This window comes from Barbatula barbatula (assembly GCF_947034865.1).
Source record: "Barbatula barbatula genome assembly, chromosome: 8".
Classification (NCBI taxonomy): Eukaryota; Metazoa; Chordata; class Actinopteri; order Cypriniformes; family Nemacheilidae; genus Barbatula; species Barbatula barbatula.
In genome coordinates, this window is record NC_136771.1 from 22,624,181 (window position 1) to 22,631,850 (window position 7,670).

Below are 7,670 nucleotides of genomic sequence, written 5' to 3' on the forward strand. Positions count from 1 at the left end.
AAACATTTATAATAAATGTTTTAGACTTAATTGATACGGTTTAATTTTCTATCTGTCAAAACTTCTTTGTATCACAATGGACTCGTTTAACAGTGCGGCAGTCATGAGCATACGCTGTAGGCAATACGCCTCCATCATTCGGCCGGCCGCACTTAACCTGCATGTCAAACCATTCAGAATCTTCAAAGCAAATGCATGGCTTACTGTGTTAGCGCCCATGAACCAGCTTCGATACACTACTGCACGGCAAGTGCTGTTTCAGACATCAGACTAACGTTTCGTACCTCTTACCCATCTGTCCGCATGTATCAAAGACTAGATTTGTGTGGTTTGACACAAACTTGTCCGGACCTGTAGCGTTGTTGCCCGTGGCTTAAAATAACACAGGGCCTTTTTTATGGTCAATAAACAGCTGTGTGACTTTGTGACATTAGATTAAGCCACTAGCTCTGGGCAAAAATAACAGATGCAGTTCTCACCATATTGTATACTCCCTTTATCTCTCTCTCCTTCTCTTCCAGGCACATATCCCGACACCGCCGGTTTCTGGGAGCAATTTGCGATATTGGATACATTAGTCCTCCAAAGTAAACAGACTGTAAACATGTCAAGATGAATTTAAGTGATGTGACGTGAGTAATGTAACATGACAATTCATTGACACGCTAATACAGTGCTGCATTAGTGGAAATATGAGTCGAGTAGATAGAGGATAGTGCATCGATTTATAAATTGTAATATATATATGTATTATCCAGTATATACTGTGGTCACTCAGAAAGCTTTTGATGTTGTTTGCTAAGGCACTTTACTTATCTGTGCTAGACATGAACGATAGATGATAGATATTCATAGCTTATTGAAAAGAGGTATTATTTTTCTACGCAATTCGCTGTACGGTTTGCCACCTATACTGTTGGTTTGCTTTACAACCAAGCCATATCTGTTGACAATAATGTCCTCTAAGCAAGGACTGGAAATTCAGAGGTTCACAGAAGTGAAGTGTTTTTACTTTGAAAGGTACAGATAAACAACTTGAGTTTTTACATTGAAAAAACATGACATTTTAAAGCATAATATTGTACTTATTACTCCAGTACGTTTCTATACTTTTGTTTACCCTTTAATGATGAATAATAATGCAATAATAAATAAAGTCAAATAAATAATACTTAAGTAAAAGAAAGTAACATATTTTTCTATGTAAATTGTCATATGCTTTATAACGCGACGGAGAAACATTTTTCCAAAGTAAAAACAGTCTGATAAAGATCATATTAGGGGTTATCACAACATACAGGTGCCGGCAATAACCGTGATATTAAGTTATCCATATTTGGTTAATTCTAGACATATCGTCATATCGTAAACTATTCATCACACTTTTAAAACTCTCTCTCTGTCTCCATACACTTGTATTTTCAGTGCGATTCGATTCATTGCCCACATGACAGACAAAACACAAAGATGAATTGCACAGATGACATCATTTCTTTCTTTCTTTCTTTCTTTCTTTTTAAACCGATACATTTCACAATAATATGGCAATGATAACCGTGTATTGAAAATCTTATTTCATGACAGCCCTATTACAGAAAAATACTTCACTGCTCTCCAGCTCCGCTGATAAGCAATGACCCATGACACCCTTGCAACCGTTTAGTAATGCTGCCCTAGCAACCACCCCGACTGCCTCAGAAACAGCTCAGCAACGCTCTGTCGATGTTGTGAAGACTTGCACACTACTCACATTTTCTACAGGAAACAAAGTCTTGTAAAGTATATTGGCCAAGATTTTAACCACGACCGGTTTCTCCAGAGAATTTATACAATTGCTTACACAAACACTTGGGAAATTGCACATAAAACCGTTTAGATCTTAAAACATTTTTATTAAAGAATGCGGCAAAAATGGCCTCTTGAAGTTCGTGAGTTTGTGTGTGTTTGTAAAGGAAAATAATTGTGTAAAGGGGGTTGGTACGTGACAAATAATTGAACCGGGTTCAGGTAGCACCACAAACACACACTGCGTACATCTGCTGAGTTCTTTAAACGCCCAGGGGGAAGTCTGTTTTTGTGTGTCAATCCAACGCTTTCCTTATCTGATTAAGAAAGAAGAAAGTGAGCCTTACAGTGTTTCATTCAATCTGGGAAAGGCTTTAGAAAAGAAAAGAAATGGTATAGAGGCCTACATGTCCATTGGGGCTGTTGCCATGGTTACACCGCTTCTGGTGACAGGCTGTGCTACCCATAGGGCTGCGATTTACACCGTTATGATTAGAGTGAAACTACAGATGGCACGGAGAAACCTACCTAGAGTATGCCACAGCTGGCGTCGCTGACAGAACGTAAACTAGACACGGTGGACCATATACAGACGATTGGGCATCATGTTGTACTTCAGACGTTTGGGGAGTGCGAGGTGATGAGGAAATTATATATTGGACTGGTGTGGCGTGTCGAGGCTTTATGCTCTGGTCTGACGTTTTTATGTGAAAAATGTCCCAGTAAAATAACAGATTATTGCTGCAAGCAAGAAAGCGGGACGTGTTCAATAAAAGTGGGGCCTATACAGTAGTGATGGCGAATGAAAACAGTGACTCATTTGGTCTTGGAGCAAAACATAAGTGATGTTTTATCATCATCGTGTCTTTTTGTGATAAATTGTTATAATGTGTTAGCTAACATGAACAATAAAGAACAACAATACGATCTTAGTTTATGTTAGTTTCAGCTACGTTGTATCTGTTATTATTAGTTAAAGCACCATGAGCTAACAAGATCAATCAGAAACTTCACGTCAACTTACATTAACAAGGATTAATACATCAACTTTGTTGGTCATTGCCAGTTGATGTTTGCTAATGCATGAACTCATTGATAACAAATACAAACTTATTGTAAAGTTTAGCCACTTTTACAACGTGTTATGTAATCAAATAAAAAAGTAATGCATATTTTTTACTACGTTTATTGTAAATTTACACCGTATTCCGCTTGTTTAGTCGTGACGTGAGGAATGCTGTTTTCAAAGTCCAGCGCTATTTATTCATGTCACACATTTAACCCAAACTTTTATAAACTCATGGTGTGCGCTACGGTCTCGCCAAATCTCTGACGTCAATATTTTAAGAAATTGTACAAATGAACCGCTGTCTTAACATCAGCGATTTTATTATGTCATGTTTTACAGGGAGTTGGACAGCAAACCATCAATGTATATCGGCATTTTTGTGGCTTGTCTCTTGCATCTGATAGAGAAACTGTATACAGTATGGCCTCCCGTATACGGCGGTGCGTGATGTCATGCTTAACAATGGGATATCGAAGTTACTTGTATTGTATGTATTGTCACTTTTTTGCTGCTTCGGACTATGAAATGTTAAGTACCTTTGACTGAATGTTTTTTTTTGGTGGGAGATCCTTTTGGTTCATAAAGACTTTGTGTTATAGATCTAGAGTTTGTGTAATGCTAAGCATGATACTTTTCTCTCAGTCTGTGTACTCTGTCCAACCACATGGTTCCATATTTGACCAAAAATGCAGTGGATAACAGTTCTTCTTTTATTTCCATGCATAACCAGCGTAAAACAAACATGCCGTGCATCACAACAATAGCCGAGTAAGCCGCTAGCTCCAGGGCGGGCAAATCCACAGGATTTTACTGAAGCACTTGATCTCTTTTCATTTAGAAGCAGTTTTTTGAAGTTTTCGAACGGAAGTCTCAGGGTGGTTTCCCACGATTCTGTGTAAATACAGATATGCTGCACTATATAAGGAAACATTCCTATTTTACGGAGTATCAATATATAAATATTGATGTAAATATGTGATATATAGACATTTTAGTAATAATGCTTGCTACTGTACGGCCCATTCACTTACACGCTTAAGATCAAGATCGTCATCTTGTGCCATGTCAGAACCGTTGCTTCGTTCCATACTTCATTACATTTAAAGGGCCATTAGTTTTTTAACAAACATGCTGAATATGTCTCCGTATGAATGTAATACATCATGTGCCAAAGCTTTCAAGCGTGCAATAACTCGTGAGAGTCTCATTCATTACCTGGCCGTGAATGTGTTTCATCTGTATGATGTGTGTATGCGCTCATGCTAGGAGATTAGACTGCGTATTGGCTCCGAGAAAGTGTCACGCCGCTTCACTGCCAACTTCAAGAAAGCTGCATAAATTTGCACGTCTTTCCACAGTGTTGAGCTATTTTTGAACTTGGCAATAATTTATATCAAGTTTACCCTGGAACAAGACTACAGAAAAGCAATGACACAAAAAGGGCAGGTTGGTCGAGACGAGGCAGATGTTCCCTATTGTGACCATCAAAGACTTCCCACGCTTCCCACTGAAGGGCCAAAACATCCTGGCCTAACATTAAAAAGGGAGCTCTCCTGAACTTAACCTAAACATTTCCTTTACTGTATGAATTTAATTTAGTAAACTCCTCAATGATGTACCAACCAGAAATATTGGTGATGTTATAAGGAGAAAGCAGGATAGATTTTATTATTTGACAGACTTGATAACGTGACTATGTGGGAATGCGGACAGATCTTGTTGTAAACAATGGAGATTTTAAAATTATACTGATACTATGGCAGAATACAACCCTTAGACAAAATCTAAAGGAACCAAAATGAATAATATTAAATTCACGATAAAGATGTGATATTTATTTCTGCTCCGTTACATCCAAAACTTGAATGTATGAAGAAGGAATGTATCTCTGTGCAACGCATCATTTTGTATATATTTTGTGGTATGAAGCATGGTACGCAGTACGCGTGTGCTTCAGCATGTGAAATTGGCCCTGGGAAACTGTTATGCCATTAACATTCCTTCACACTTCAGAAATCTGTTTAGTTGCTGCTGCATACATAAAACCTCATTTACATATCCTGAATGTCGGCAAAAACTAATACCGCAAACGATTACATTTCACAAACATCAGATTACAATTTGTAAACTTACCACTGCAAATGGGTAACTACTTGCTTGAGGTGTTAACTTGCACATTTGATCTTCTAATAGTGTTTGGCAGGATCGCCTGGTACATGTTAGAAGAAGATGCAAATTATTCTCCAAGAAACTGTGTCCGATGTGATTCTACAGATATGGGTGGTTGCCATTGTGTTGCTATGCAGTTCCAATAGACTATACATGCAGTGCGACGGCGTACTTCAGGTTTAATCTTAGCCAGCTACTGCGGTCATTTTTCACCAAATGCTGACGATATGTTTACTAAAAATCATTCTTTGCCCTTTTTGGTTGTCGATGTATGACGTGGTGTTTGGATATTTTGACTCGCGTCTTTGACCGTAATCCTAGCGACCGAGTCAAGTTTCTATGTGGGCCTGGATGCTAATAGGTAAAATGGTAATTACGATGATTTTGCTCAGAATTCTGACGACAATTATATTGCTAAAATGTTTTATCATTATTAATAAACTCAATGATTATTTTGTCATAGGGGAACCACTTTTAGTGCTATACAGAGCCACATTTTGGTACTTCAGTGGATCTTCAGTGGCTTAACAGGTTCTTTATACCGAAACTATATACTGTAGCACCTCGGTCACCCCAAAGAACCACTGAAGCACCAAGATATGATGCTATATTGCACATGTTTTATAGTGTGTATACAGCCCTATTTCTTTGCCTGCTATTGACTAACAGGTAAGTGTTTGGCAGGATAGTTTGATTCATATTTGGAGGAACATGGTACATAATGCCATATTTGTGGCAATGCAAAAGTTTTTAACACGATGCACCAGTGGTTGTCAGGGGGTTGCTATGCAGTTGCTTTGATGGGTTGCTGTGGCATTTCTGTCGTACAACGGCTTCAAATGTGTCTCAACTTTACATTTTATAACTCGCAGTTGTGTAAAGCCACAAGCGTAAAGTTTCTTCGTATGCCGATGTTGTTTAGATTCCCTACTGACTACCTCTCAGCTGGACCTCACAGTGATGGCAGCTCCCCTCACCAGCTTCTAATTAAAGCAGAATACATTACTCCTAATGAGTGCGCGAGCTAGCGCGTGTGCGCGTGTTTTCTGCCAGGAAGCCCAAGGAGACTTTAGGTTGCGAGAGTATAGATTAAAAGTTTGTGTGGGTTTGACTTATAGACGTCTTTAAAGGATGCTGTCGTGGAGAACAGTCGTGACTGCGCATCAGTGTTTGATACGTAAAGATAACCCACAGGGAATACTTAAATAGAAGCACAGAGCAAAATTGTGTTAGCATGCAGGGAAGAGGAGTCTAGCGCAGCTTACCGCTGGATGTTTTGGCAGCGTGTGCATATTTACTGATGGATATGAGAGCTTGCTGTAATTTGGCTTTTGTGTAAACCTCAAACGTTGTAACGTGCTGACTGTTTTTGTTTCCGCATTAGTTGTCGGTCTGGGCCAGATGCAACTGGAGTTTTTCATATCTACTCGTACTCGCATGGGAAAACGTGACTATAAAAAGTAAACCGGAGCCCTGATTCTTGCACTGTGAGTGCAGACTTTTTCGTTTTCTCCCTTAATATATAACGTCGAACAGGCTATCAGTCACGTAGCTACTTTTGTTTTTTATGCCCTGCCCGTGTTTTGCACAAGCATCACTCAAATTCTCTTTAGAAGATGCGAAAAGTTCTCATTTTAACAGCTAAAGTGACCAATGTTCACTGACGGTTAAAAATGTACGGCATTAAAAAGACGAAAAAAGTAATCTATTATGTTCAGCTTCCTGAACTCAACCTCATTCATCAGTGTTATGTGGGCTGCGAGGTGTTAGTTCTGTGAAGCCACTGTGAAGCCAACTGTGCCATTAGGACCAAACATGGATTAAAAGGAAAATGTCAAGACTTCAAGGTTTGAGAACTACTCTAGCAGCTTCTCTTCACATACTGTACACACTTGACTGTTTTACAAAAACTTGTATGTCAACTGTATCTATAAAGAGCTTTTCATAAGTGTACTAAAATAAAGGACCTGAAGGCTTTTTCTCAACACAAACATTCGGAGAATGGAAGTGCGTAACCTTTGAGAAAACTCTAGAGGTCCAACTAAGTATTGTTTATGATCGCTGATCATGTTTTCATGCTACAGATGTTATATAAGGTTTGCTGTTTTGTGGCACGTTTTTTATGATAGCAACGATATTACGACATTTAACAAAAAATATATCTAATAAAAATACATTTGAGGGGGATGTTCATTTATCCGAACTTGGCTATCACCGAGTTGGGGTTTAAGACCGATTGTGGTTTGGAACTTAATCTATAGCCATATATGAAAATGTTTAAAATAATGTATGAATTCAGAAAAAGACCTTTGTCACATTTGCGTTTTATCGCTCATAAAAAAATGTGAACAGGGTTGATGGAAATACACAAAACCTGCAAATCCAGAAAGTTTGAGAAAAGGTTTTGTTTGCTGCTGAACAGCAGCTCAAGACACAGATGGTGCCTTCTCCCTCTCTTTCTCAAGGGTCTGCTGGACTCTTGACACCCGTGCATCATGGTTTCCATCAAGCTGTTCAGCATCACCAGCCAGATAACAGAGATTAAGTCACGATGAAAGGTTATGCGAAGGGAAAATAATAGATGAGAGTTCTGTAATCTCTCTCTCTCTCTCTCTCTCTCTCTCTCTCTCTCTCTCTCTCTCTCTCT